This window comes from Polyodon spathula, chromosome 12, assembly GCF_017654505.1.
Source record: "Polyodon spathula isolate WHYD16114869_AA chromosome 12, ASM1765450v1, whole genome shotgun sequence".
NCBI lineage: Eukaryota > Metazoa > Chordata > Actinopteri > Acipenseriformes > Polyodontidae > Polyodon > Polyodon spathula.
This window is the reverse complement of record NC_054545.1, coordinates 13,125,978-13,140,982: the sequence shown is the minus strand read 5'-3', so window position 1 is coordinate 13,140,982 and position 15,005 is coordinate 13,125,978. Positions and strand designations below refer to the sequence as shown.

General features: G+C 38.1%; 1 pseudogene; it reads left to right on the top strand.

Annotated features, from left to right (window-relative positions):
* LOC121324446 overlaps nucleotides 1-15,005 on the top strand; it is a 179,936-nt pseudogene that overhangs the window by 4,166 nt on the left and 160,765 nt on the right.

The window sequence follows — 15,005 nt, the reverse complement described above, 5'->3', positions numbered from 1 at the left end:
AGTTGCTGATTTTTAAAATGCTAGTAGCTTCTGGCCTCCCAAAATGATCGTTGCCTTTAAGAGTACTATATCTTGGAGTGGAACGGCTTCAGTGTTGACCTATTCCCTTAACGTTAAACTAAACTAAACATCAACCACCCAAGTTTGTTATTTTTCATTATTGCATCAGCAGTTTGCATCATTATACAAGTTTCATGTTGTGCTTACTGAGGTACAGTTCAGTTTCCTGCAGTTTGTATATACAGTTATAACAATGTGCAATCAAGGCAGTGTGTCTTACAGCCATACATTATGAACTTTTGGCTTGTGACACATTCTTTTTGGAACAAAGTGCACTTAATTACACCTGTACCCCTCCCTTAAATCAATGCATAAACATTAACGTGACACAAAAGTACAGACCGTACCCATCAGTACTGCTTTGTTGCAAAAACTATCCCCACAGACTGTCTTTAGAAACGTTTAACAGTTCGGTAACACTACCACAACTTGATTTACAGAACGACTGGTTTATTTAATCAAGCAAACAATTACAAATTGCAATTAAAATCCTTTTTGTGTTCGCCCAACCCAAGTGTACCACTGTATGTGACACAACTGTATGTAGAATAACTGTATATTTAGGGTTAATAGGAAATTATTTTTTTACATATATTCCAGATTTGCAGGAAATATTTTACCCCATGTGCAATTGTATACTTTTTCCATCTTGAGTCCCAGCATGTGAATTAATTATGTGCAACCTCGTGCTCACATATTAACTACTTTAAATGGACGTGAAGTGATGTACAATCTCGTGCCTAAATACAATTATACATTTTTAAACACACGTGAAATAAAGACCCGTTTATATCCTGTGTACCAATGCCTATACACCTACATTTAACACACCACACACAACATATAACAGAAAAATAGACACAGGGGTGGGCACTTTGTCACACACACAAACGTACACTTGCAAATCTTGGATCCCACAATATAAAGCACAGCTTGTGCAATTCAGTGTTTTAAGCGTAGCAGCTGTAACATGAACGGCAACACCTATCATTAAAAAAAAAAAAAAAAAAAAACCCTCTTAATTAGACCAATCAATAACATTAGGATTAGGTAATTCTATTTCATTTGGTATTTTTGCAATGCCACATTAAAGTAACATGAAAGGATTAGGTTTTTGGACACCTGTATAAACTATTCCTATGTATATTTTATAAACATTCATTAAATTCTGGATATCAATTTGAGACTCAAATTGGAATATGTATATGCCAGGGTCTGTTTTATTTCTGTAATCCTGGATCCTTCCTTGGAAAATATGAGTTAACCTGGCACGTTAATGGGACAGCCTCGGATTAGGAACAGAGAATGCCCTTCAGACAGCATTCTGTAAGCTGTGTGGTATCCAGGGAAGAACAAGGGTACAGGCCCTTTTTTTTTTGGTTGATGTTTTGTGTACAATATTACAATTTTGGAAAGCTGATAGCTGACTTTAGGCTCTTTGCACAATAGTGATGTTGTTTGCAGCTCTTTTATGTGTTTGAGGCTTGAGGGTTTTAAAATATTCTCTATCCATATGGGCAAATCAGAATTACTGTGAGCTTGCCTCTTGATGTCTAGTCTTTCGGATCGGGAAGTAGTTGATGAGTTGAGGAGACATATATTGTGTTGTACCAAGACTTCTGTTATTTTCAGCTGTGTCAATACAATAACTGTTTGTTGGTTAGCAACGGTTATTCAAGGCAATCTCTGACAATCCAGAAAAGTTGTACAGTGCAGGGTATGCACAGTATATATGCCAGGTATGCACTTAAAGAAGGGTATTTAAAAATGTTAAAAAGGTTTCGCCATACTCTTCCTTACCCCGTCCTGCGAGTAAAGCGGAAGTGGGAAAAATACTTCATGTCTTCAACTGGAATTCTGTATGTTTTCAATAAATGCAATATGCTTACTGGAGCAATTGATAGGGAACTTGCCAGACCATTTTAAAAGTCTATAAAACTTCGGCTAAAGATCAGCTGTCCACAGGAAGTGGCACAGTGCACTAATACATTTTCAGAAAGCAGTGCATGCAGTTATAAATTAGCCAGCTTGGCTCATTGCTTTGTTAGATGAAACTAATTAGGGGCATTGAAACTGAAACCCTGAGCCCCCTGACACTAGTAGTTTCCAGACACATGTGCGTAGTCTGTGACATTGCAGGAGAAATTAAAAAATAACTGTTGCCATAGAGACCGGTCTTAACAGAGTCTACATCTCTCCTTGATGTTAATTGAGAGCAAATTCCTTTGACATCAGCCACTTTGGGTACATAGTGCCAAAGCAAGACAGTAAAACATAGAGAAATTAAAAAAACATATTTCCTGGAAAGGGTGTTGGATGTCTTTGGAAATCAACAGAGCATGCATGACATGATTGCAGGTTTACTTTGCCTGTGTAGGTTAAACTACAGTAACCACATTGCTGCAATAAGTGAATGTAGTGGTGCATCTTAGCCACTAGGTGCTCCTCTTTCACTGTAAAAACAAATCTTGTGTTGTGTTAGGGCCAAAAGTTTTGCATCACCTAGAAATTTAGAATAAAGACATAATTAAAAAAAAGAAGTGTATGAACATAATTTAGATCTTTTATTTAACGTTGTGTAATCAAAGGAACAAAGTGATATTGCAAAGGTCTACCAGAACACATAATAGTAGTATAGTGTTTCATGTTAGATTTTAAAATGTCACATTTTTTAATTTTTGTCAGTTTATCATTAAATATATGGAAAACTGCAAAGCTGTATATAAATCACTATGTTAGCATAACATTATTCAGCAGGTTTCATTCGACTTTATGAAGTAAAATTAGTTCATTCTGTAGGGTGAGGTAAAACTTTTGGCCTTATCTGTAAATCCACCTGGCATTGGTCTGGTGACATTTAAAAACAGGGTTAAAGTGGAATAAAACCAACTAGCAATCATGCAAAGGTACACTAGTAAGTCAGGAATATGGTCAGACTAATTCAACTGATGACAAATTCCAAACCAAAAGGAAATCATCTAAAAAAAGGGAAATAGCAAATGTATTTCATGCCAATGGAAATAAACATGTAGGGTGATTTTATAAAAGCCCTTGGACTAATCAAGATGTAAAGAGAGAGGATAGAATGAGTGTGATGAAAAAAACAGAAACTTGAGATTAGAAACATAAACATGTTGACTGATTTCTGCTCCAAGATGGTTAATAATCCTTCATGTATAGTACTTAAAATAAACTTGTGCCAAACCACAAAGTGATTTGATTTGTACATTGAGGTTGGGCCTTGAATTGGTTATCATGCAGGGGTTACACTTTCTGTGAATGTGAAAGGGTAATTAACCTGAAAAATAGTACAAAAAGAAAAATAGCTTTCTAAAATGCTAATTGAACATGGTGAAAGACAAATCCGTACAGGTGTAGCCTTGGGCACAGTGTTGATAACCACTGCCTTACAGCTAAGTTTGTTCCCACTGCTCTTGTACACGTCACTGCTTTATCACACTAAACCGGGAACAGCTTGCATTGTCATCTTTATAAAAAAAATGTTGTTTTTGTAAGTATTTACATAGTGGACATCAACATGTTTCCCTTATAAAAGTTTACCTTAGTAAAAGCATAGCAAAGTGTAGTAAAGCATGGCAAAGTATAGGTAAGCCTACAGTGGTATGGTAAACCATGGTTAACAATGGTAAATTCATAGTACAGCCTAATCATGGGAAAGCTTTTTTGTAGTAAAGGGTTGTAGGGAGACTTCCATTATTTGAGATATGTTAACAGAAACAAATCTGATGATTTCAGTTTTTATTAAAAAGTTAGTCAAAGCAAGTGGAAGCATCTTTAAAATCTTAAAAGCAGTTGACACATTTAACCCTTTGCGGTCCATTTATTCAACACTTGTCAGGCATGTCAGGTCCAGTTTATTTTCAAATGCGCTGTTTATTTTACAGGCGCTGTTTAAAAGTAATTTTATTCAAAGTAAAACCGGTTTAAAAGGCACTGCATATCAACAGGACACTCAGTACTGCATCTCCAGCCCCGCCCCCCACCCCACCCCTTGTTCGCTGTATTTATCACATACCTTTTCATAGTCGTGCGTACTGATAAATCATCACCTGATCACTCCTTTTATCACCAAACTCCTCAATAGTGTGATCCAAGTCATTATTTTATTACTAGCGCTAACATCTCAAAAAGCTTGACAAATGTCTGTGACATTCTTTGAGCCCTGGATGCGGAAGTAGCATTATGTCTGTGGTGCAGGGACTATGTGTAATGCTCAGATCTGACCCCTTTTTTTCTGGCTTCTCTCGGCTCCTATTGGTGTCCAACATTGGACCGGAAAGGGAAAATTGTAATGTCGGACCTGGTCCGACATAGGACCGCAAAGTATTATCTTTAGCTAATACTTTAAACACTGAAGAAACAAGAACCAGGGCTTAAATGAATGAGTTATGAAGATATGGAACTGAATCTATTTAGTCTATAAAAAAAGAAGGATAAGGAGGGACTTGATTGAAATCTTGAAATCTACATAAATAGGCAAGGAAAGAGGACATAGAAATTAAGTGGAGACTGACTTGAGGACAGAGGGTAAGTGACACTTCTTTACACAGAGTGGTTAGGATATGGAATGGGTTAGCTAGCCATGTTGTTGATGCTTGATGCCGAAGTTTTAAATTAACCAGCTCGTTGGAACCAGACGAACACTGATGGGTTTAATGCCGTCCTCTCGTTCTTACATTTTCTTGTTTGGATGCAGAGAAATGCTCTGCCCTGCTGCAAAGCAGATGTTTTTCTGTACCCACAGCTGACATTTAATCAGAGCACCAGCAGGGCCACAGGAGGAAGCATTGATTCTTTGGCTCTTTAAAAGCAGTCTAGAAAAGTTTAATGCAAACAAAATATTATTGCATCCATCAAAGCAGACTTTATAATTACAACATAAAGCCTGAGTTAAAACTTGGAATTAGACAGGATGTAAATGTTAGTAGATCTGTGCCATTTAGGTACAGCGATTCTCAGGAACCAAGGTCCACAAAATAACTTAATACACAGCACCATTACATTTTATATTTATAAAAAAATAAAATACAAAAAATACAAAAGCCTTTTCTCCCCAAGCCAGCATTACCAAACTCCACACTCACTTTCGTAGCTTCTTACAGTACAGAGGGGGAGCATTCTTTGATTTTTATAATTTAGTTGACAAAAAATCGACTCCAGTTTATTAGCACCCTCTTTTAAAAAATATTCATCTTCCACATTATTTAGGTCATTAATATTATGACTTCTAACGAATGAAGGTATTTCGGGGAGTTAATTGATTCGGCAAGCATTCATTAGCAGTGCTGATACCAAAACAGCTATTAAAATTAATGAGTGGTTCAGCCCAGCTACTTCAAGCAGAAGGCCAAAATGTAATCTTCTAATCCACGAAATGATGCATGAGATCCGTAAGGGATTTTCTCAGTGTTTTTGTGGTTTGAGAAGAAAGAGATGGAATTCAATTACCAACTCTCTTAGTTAGCAGAAAGTGCCAGCTTTTTAAAAAGAGATTTACCAAAAAATACAGCGTTACACATCCCTGGGTGTTGTTACAACTGTTTAAATAACGTCCCTGTAATTTTTATTTTCGTTGTTAAAATCCTGACAACTTTTTACACTTCAAACTTTAAAGTCTGTTTCAAAGCTCTTTTCAAAATGTCCGCTCTAGTGCACTGATAGTGAAAAGGATTTCCTCACCCATGTCATTCAATTCATAGGGCTGTGTGGAAGGGGTGTGGGTAATTCACTGACAAGGAGACAGACAGGTGTATTTGGGAAACACCACACAGGTGCCCAGTTTTATTTCAGGCCGGCTCTTTTCCTTTCCTTGTATTTTTTTCTCTCCGGTAGAGGGCACTGTTGACCGTGGGCTGCCTATCAACGATGATAGACAGCACCACGGAAATACCACAGCTGGTACACGACCTGCAAATGCACTCGCAGGTGCTCAAAGAAATAATAATGAAAACAGAAGGCGAAAAGAACAAGGGAAAATAAAACAGTAATAAAACTACAAATAAAAGGTGCTGCACTCGGCAGCGTTATCCCGGTCGCCGCTACCCGCACGACCCGGATCACCGTCCTACTCTCTCGGCTATCTCGCCTGCTCTTTCACAATACGCCGGGGTCTGCCCAAGGGTTCCCCGCTCTCTCTGTCTCGCTGATTCCCGGTCCTGAATCAAAGTGTCCGCACCCTTAGCGCGTCTAAGTGGGCAGACCTGAGGAAACAACAGAGCGTTATTTTATAGGACCGACAATCACCCAAGACCCGCCTCTCGGCCATTCAGAGAGGGGGAAAGTCCACACTCACACTTTCCCACCTCCCCGTGTCACTGCCATGACTCACAGGCGGTTGTTGGGCGACTGCCGCCCTCTTCCTGCAGCCCGTGAACACGCCAGCAGAGTCAGCACAGATCTCTCCCTGTTACAGGCTGATTCTAGTGGTTTGTTTTTTGTGTGACTATTTTACCTGGTAAAATATTCTACAAATTCATAGCTCTCTGTGTACCATCTGTTCCGAACATTTCCTCTCTTGTAATTTCTCTGCTAAATCTAAAGTAACTTTGTCTTTTCTCTAGGTTGAAATTTAATTATTGACTGGCCCTCAGCTAACTCCATGAAATCTGGTTGACCTCTGTGCCTTCTTAATAAGTAAGAGGTGTTCCAAAAAATATAGCGTTACACGTCTCCACGTGTTGCTACAACTGTTATTAAATATTGATTTTCATTGTTAACATCCTGACAGCTTTTTACACTTTTAACTTTAAAGTCTGTTTCAAAGCTCTTTTCAAAATGGCTGATAGTGTAAGGATTACTGCCCTCATTGTCAAACAGGCAACAATTCAATAACGATCCATGATGTGGTGCAAAACAGAAAAGCCGGAGCACTTGTTGTTATGTTTTTTTTTTTTCCTGATTTAGAACATTTTGAAAAGAGCTTTGAAACAGAAATAGTTAGAAGTTAGGATTTTAACAGTGAAAAGAAAAATTACAGGTACGTTATTTAAAAAGTTGTAGCAACAAGTGGGGACGTGTAACACTGTGTTTTTCTGAACTACTTACTCTTTAAGGAGTGCTATCCAGGGCTTTATTATGCCTTACTAGCTTTATTAGGATTATTTTTAGATTTAATTATTTATTTGAACTTTTTTACCTAACTGTGGTCATGGGGTGCATATTTGTACCTTTGTAATCATCCAGTACAGTAGAGGTCCGCTCGGGCCTCAATTTAACACCTGATCCGAACTCAACCCAACTAAACAAATCCGAACCCGACCTGAGCCCGAGACCTTTGAAATATTTGCATACTGGACCCGACCTGACCATCTCCACAAATGTATTCCTAACGTACACTATTGCAACTAAGTACCTTCAGTGTAGAGCATTCCTGGTTTCCAGTTAAAACTTAAATAAAGAAAGAAAAAAATCAGTCTCAATTAATCATATCTCATTTACTTCCTTTCCTAGTAATCCAACACTGCCTGATATAAAAGAAGACAACAACAGGCTTCTTCAAAACTTTGTTACCATAAATAGCCACACAAGATGCTCTTGCAAATTCAAATACTAATTTTGGACAAGCCTATATCATAACAAATCTTTAAATTAATGTTCAACAACAAATATTACACCACAAATACTTTTAAAACAACTACAGGATGAATACATCACTTTTCAGTGTGCCGCTGCAGAAATTAATTTCTTGCTTTATGCGGTCATATTTCAGTAATGTTTTGCAAGATTTGTATCATACAAAGCGACTTTTATTATTGTTGAATACAACAATGTCATAATTTTTTTCAAATTTTTACTCAATGAGCCTACACAGATAAACCTGCTTTATATCATGATTGTAGTGCAGGCATAATTAGTGATGTAAAACGGGTCATGATATAAACTGGGTTTCACGTTTGCCTGTGACACACATTACGAGTGTGAGAAAAAAAGAAATAACAGTGAATTAAAGAGCAGTGTTTTAATACTGTACATTTAGTCTTTCTTTACATTTAAAGAAAAGCATATAGTTTACTACAGGGCAAATACATTTTGTTTCATTAACTAGAATGAAATAGTTTGTGTCATTATCTAAAAAAGGCATGAATTGTCGACTGATGATAACTATTAATTAGGCATTGCACTTGGTGTTGTTTTGTGTGCATTTGTATAAGACTGACTGTTAAAATTTGGTGACCTTGGTGTTTTGGAACTGAATTGTATGCCGTTAAAACCGCCCATGTAGCTTTTGTTGACAGGCTGCAGAAAATGTCAGTTTATCAGCTAAGATGATTATTGGTTGTTAGTTGTGTTGGAAATGAATTATGTCCTGTGGTTAGCTAGTAAAGCCTGGCCACGCAGCATTTGACAGAATGCACAAAACGAATAAGCGGGTTTGTGAGATGGTTTTAAGAGAGGCAGTTTCTCAAAGAACCTATGGTGCATGGCAAGTGTTTTTTCAAAAACCATGAAGCAGGAAGTGAGTTTTAGGAAGCACTTGCACACAGAGGAAGAAAAAAAATACTCACTTAAAATTAAAAACACCATAATCCACTCACTGATAACACTAACTCGACCCGAGCTGAGCCCGAACTATAACTATACAAACTACATCTGACTTGACCCGACACTTATTGTCAGGTCCCGTTGGGCTCGGTTCAGAAAGCAAGGCTTTACTGTACAGTCTGTGCTTCCAAGTCCCCAATGTGTTTGCACTGAATAGTTCTGATAATCTTGCAGGAAGTTTGTTTCATGGCCTTAAGGTTGCTTTTCCTTAAGCTTACAGGAGGGGATGTTTTCATCAGTGAGGTCATTTTCAAATACAAGCTTGGCAAATACCAGTTGAGAGCTAAGAGAGGATACTAGTTCACTAAAAGACCAGTGGGTAGAAAATTTACATTATCTTACATTGATCACTTACAGTATCTTGGATACACATTTTCACAATGTCTATGTTAAATTGAACATGGTAGATTCAGAATCATGTGGTACATGTAGATTTCAGTGCCAGGTATGCATAATCTTGCTGTCTTGTCACAAGATGTTTTTCAAGTTGGGTGAGCTGCTTTTTTCTCCATTACCACAGTGTGTAATTCACGCATAAGGGTGTTAGCATTGCTTCACACTGCAACTGCTACATTTCAGGTTTCAGAGCTATTTTTGTTTTCCTTTGGTTTTTCATGTGTGAAAAAGCATAGTTGGTAATGTCGAGCTTTGTCCTGGTGCTTGTGAAAAGTCCACTCCAAATGGTACGATGTTCTGTCACCAGAGAAATTATTGTTTAATTGCTGGTTTTCATAAAAAGAAAAACACATTATTAAATAAGGAATGAGACTTAATCTCCTAGCCGACACAACCCTTTTAATACGGTGTGTGGTTTTTAGTAGGGTTGCGGTGCTGGACCGATGAGAAAGGAATGTTTTAGTACTCATTCAGGTGCAGACAGACTGCTAAAGAGATTAGATTAGATTAAAGGTAATACTGTGTATCTCTATGTCTGTCGCTACTCCTTTTAAAGTTTTTTTTTTTGTTTTGTTTTGAAAAAATATTGGGAGCACTCAAGTGCTAATTTCTTGTGTTTTATTTGTAATCAGGAATTACATAACATTTTTGCTGACTGGTTGCATGTAGGAGGACTGCTATATATATATATATTGCACTTTTATTAATTCACGTGGAGTTGTACCGTGACTCCAATTGAATGATTGATTAGCAATCGAGTCACGGTACAGCTGCATAAAAGCTGCATGTTTTCACCCACTTGGGGTTGGGTGTTCAGTGAGTGGAGAACGGGATTGGAGACGGAGGTAATTGTAATCGTAATCATATTAAGTAAAGTATCAGCTCACCGTGTTTGTCTGTATAGTTCGTTTGGTTTGTCTCGTTTTGGCGAATGTGCCGTGTCCTGTGTTTTAGTTTGTTACATCCGTTTATTTTCGGTCTGTCTGTGCACTATTAAATGCTGAGCGAGACCATTTGCTCAGCTCCACCAAACTCCACCTCTCTCTTTGTTTATTTCCGGGTTCCTGTTTCTGGTCTGACGTCCCCCACTCCGGCCGTCTTTGTGACAGGGTAAAACAAGTTATGCACTTGGTATTTGCTGCATGGAAGAAAACCATGCTTCTAGACAGTCGTGTCACCTCCCTAGGGTTTTGGCAAATAGCTGGCAAAGAAAACAATATTTTCATGAGAGAGAGAGAGAGAGAGAGAGAGAGAGAGAGAGATTGATGGTTCAGTTTTATGGCACACAGCATTTGCATGAGCTGTTGATAAACAAGAAACAGTTTTAAAAACCACATTAGTCAGTTGGTACAGTTTAACATACTGCCTTGTCCATTTGAAAACATTTAAACCCTCTCACAAGTATTTGTTGACATTTGTTGACATTCTTGTTTGTTTAAAATCTCCATCCTCACTGCATTACCTCACTCCCTATATTTAGTTTAGTATGTAGAGTAGATTGTATTTCTAAAAAACTGTGCTGACAGTCTGCCAAACTGTTTGTCCACTTGATTGAGGAGTTTCTTTTGCTTTGTTCACAAACACTTACTGTGGTTTCTCATGACCTTTGTAAAGTTTACCATAGTAAAAGCATAGCCATGTGCAACAAAGCATGGTAAAGTATAGCAAAGTATGGTAAAGCACATTAATAAACAAGGCAAACCAGGGTAAACTACTGTACGCCACGCCAAATGCATAGTATAACCATGGGAAAAGCATGAAACTATAACTATTGTGCAAAAAGACTTTGGTAAACTTTTATAATGGAATTGTCAAAGCAAATAACAATACAGCACTACCCAAAGAACTCATTTTAACCAAGAACTGTACTGTGTACATGTTTGTTGCGTTACTGCTAAAATTTTTCAGTGTGTTTTTGTCCATCGTGCCTCTTACCTTGACACCCTCCATCTTAACTTTCTTGATACTGTAATATAATAATAAACAATGCTCACTTGATCAGTATCCTTTCATGCATTGTGAATAGTTTGCACAGTTCTTAACCCATTTTTTTTTTTTTTTGTTTTGTTTTTTTCAATTTTGGAATGGTGTCAGATGTGGGCTAACCCTGTTTCAGTGATCTAAATGAGTGTTCAGCTTCGACTTGTGTGCACTGGAAAGGAATTAAACGTTGCTGTCAATTTCAACGCCATTCAAATCTCATGGGAAAATTACAGCGCAGATTGGATAACAAACTGTTTTGGTAATCTTCTCAAGGACTTTCTTCAGGGAGGCAATTACACTAATAAATCACACTTGCTGATTTAATAATTTTCTTATGACTGCTTGTGTTAACTGACTTTTGCTTGACTAAATCAAAACAGTCCTCGCACACCTACTCTAAGAGGCAGGGCAGGAGCAGCTGCAGGCTGATTGGTAATGCCTGCTCCAGGGTCCATCAAAAGGTTACTGTACGTTGATGTTTTATTTTACATTGACACTGCCTTGTATGTATAGACTCTGGTGAACTGATAAATGTTCTTGCCAAAGGATGACAATACCCAGAAATGGTTTTGAACGAGTAACTGCATGATCATCGGTACAATGAAATATCACTAAGACTAGCCCAAGGTCCTGTTTGTCTAACTGTTCCCTGAGACATTCAGAACGCCTGTCCTTTCCCATAGTAAATATTATATTTTTACTATGCTGGATCTTGCTAAACCAATTACAGCTGCACCCTGTTAATGTAAATGTATACATTACTCTTGGCTGCTATTGATTAAATCATTTTAACAGACGTCTAATTGCTTGCTTTTAATCACCCTTTCACTTTTAACAGTGACTTAACATTACCCCAGTGTCTAGTTCAAAAATAGCCTTACAACCTTTTCAATCTATGGATTTTCAGAAAATTCAGATTTGTCTTTTTAAAATGATGTATTCTGGTGAGTATGATGCTGTGGAAGGGTGGTGGGTAATTCACTGACACAGGAGACAGACAGGTGAATTTGGCAAAACCGCACAGGTGCCTAGTTTTATTTCAGGGTGCTGTTTTTTCTTTAATCACGCAGATGGCGCTGTGGGTCCGTGGTCAGATTTACCAACGATGGTAAACAGAACCACGGGCATACCAAGCGATGGTACACAATACCGGCGCCCTTGCAGGTGCTTCGAAACAATAATTCAAAACAGAAGGCACAAAGAAACAGGGAAAATAAAACAGTAACAAAAACTACAAAGAAAAGGTGCTGCACTTTGCAGCGATATCCCGGTCGCCGCTGCCCGTGCGACCTGGATCACCGTCCTACACTGCCGGCTCACTAGCCTGCTCTGATATACTAATCAGGGGTCTGCCGAAGGGTTCCCCGCCCTCAATGTCTCGCTCTGAACCTCCGTTTCTTTCTCTCCCACTGGTTCTCGGTCGTTGACCAGCGCTTCCGCACTCTCGGCGTGTTTAACAAGGCAGATCTGAGGAAACAACAGAGCGTTAATTTATAGGGCTAACAATCTCCCAAGACGTGCCATTCAGAGAGGGGGAAAGTCCACACACCCACTTTTCCACCTCCCCGTGTCACTGCCATGACTCACAGGCGGTTGTTGGACGACTGTCGCCCTCTTCCTCCAGCCCGTGAACACGCCAGCAGTCAGCACAGATCTCTCCCTGTTACAGATGCATAAAAACAGCATTGTCAATATACGTAATATAAGGGATAGTAACATTTAGAGGTGTTATGACGTTGCACAAATTGCTTACACAAAGGTAATGTTTTTTCAGATAGATAACATTTATTGATTCCCCCTCCCCTTTGTATTAGAATGTTTTTTTTTAATTTACAATTTGTTTTGCTTTTGAAGTTTTAATTGCAAATCAATAAATTCCTTTAAACATTGCAGTGCATTTGTTAATATATTACTCGCATGATACCCCTACAAAGAGAGAGAAGGGGTATTAAACAAATCTAAAGCCAAGACCATCTTGTAAACAAACAATGGTATACAGCCCATTAAATTCCTCAAAGCTCTCTGGCACACTATGCTGGTATTGATTTTATGGTCACGATAACCACAGTGTACCTCGAGGTGCCACGGATTTACCGCGCTATCTGGGACATTTTCCATGGAACCCACAGCAGGATTAAGGCTTGTGTGCCAAGCTTAGATCCCAATAAAATAAACTGCAGTTGCAGAACACCATTTGGCAATTGCTAGCATGGTGTGATTTGTTAAAATAAATCATTTTACCATTGAGTGTCTGACACCCTGTTCTTTATTTCTGTTGAAAGCTGTTTAGCTGTAAAGTAGACTTATTGCTGGTCAGAAGTTATTGTGTACAAGCCTTGCTGTACATTATGTACGACAGCCCTGCCCTCTAGCCTCTGAACTTTTGAAATATACCAGCATTTCTGCCCCTGGATATTCCTCAGGGGGTGTGCAGTTAAAATATGGATGTGAATGAACGCATCTGGGTCAGTTATGTAACCTCAATTTGGTTAATTGCAGCTTGCTCATAAAAGCATGAGTCATTTCTGTCAGTGTCTTGACAGCGCAAGTATGAAGTTGCATAAAAGGAGGTGTTTACTTTATGGATCAGTGCAAGTTGGAAGAAGGAAGTAGTGTTCTGCACTAGTCAGATCAGGTACTATACAAAGACAAGAAGTGCATGCTTCGTAAATAAATGTAACTAAAATGAACAATCCAGTTAATTTAATTTGTACACAACAAATAACAAGTCTTAAAAGGTGCACCTTTTATGATTTTCTTGGGATTATCTGAAAATAGAAATACAAGTATTCAATTACCTGAACAAACATGATCATGTTTGTGTTCAACAGAATGTTAGTGCAACCTAGTTTAATATGTAAATATATTTACTGACAAGTGAAATAAATACATTGCCTTCAACTTAATGTGTTTCTCTCCTGTCCTGAGCTCTAACCACTGGGATGCATTGCCATTGTATGCATTCAACAACAAATTAGCATTTTAGTATTTAGTAGTATTGCTTGGAAAGCAATACAATTGAGAGGATTTCAAACTCAGGCAAAATTCTTCTTATTATTTGTTTATTTTGCAAACGCCTTTATCCAAGGCGACTTACAGAGACTAGGGTGTCTGAATTATGCATCAGATGCAGCGTCACTTACAACATCTCACCCAAAAGACAGAGCACAAGGAGGTCAAGTGACTTGCTCAGGGTCACACAGCGAGTCAGTGAGTGAGCCGGTATTTGAACCGGAGACCTCCTGATTACAAGCCCTTTTCTTTAACCACTGGACCACAAAATCTAATGGCACCCTTCACTTTGACCTGTGACTTTGGTTTTCGGATGATAAAGACCGAACAAGACAAGATATTGGCTTCATACACGTGATGCACTTTCTGTGTATTTTGTGATTAGGTGAAGTTCAGTCGTGAAGAAAAATTAGCCTGTTTTCAAAGCTGCCACTTCCACAGGGTCAAGGCCTTGTTTCCCAGAAACCATTTAAGGTAGTAACTTAATATTTGTGGGGTTGTATATGTTCTTATTATTTGTGGGGATACTTAAGTTCTTAATGCTAAATGTGTTGCAGCTGCGTAGAGACAGTACACTTTGAGTTATTGTCTTAGTTACAAAACCTTTTTTTACTTACTTTAGTTCCATTACCAGTCCAATAAAAATGAACCTTTTCACTGCCACATTTCTTAAAACTCTCGCCATACATTAACTGTTTCATTGCCACGTGCGACCACATGCTTTGTTTTAGAGGGGCTTTGGGCGAGCAAGAGTTTTGAAAACCACCACTGTTAAAGAAGGCATGAGTTTTTATTTAGCAGAATGCTTTCTGCCAAGTCATTTTCTGATTACATAAATAGTTGCACAAACCTAGTCACTATGTTGTGAATTAGATTAATTATATACACATTCCATAAAATTTTTACTGTATGAGTAGGTTTTACAAAACTTTTTTGTACTATTTGTTGTTTTTTTGTTTTTTTCGATTTCAAACTTTTTTGTATCTGAGAAA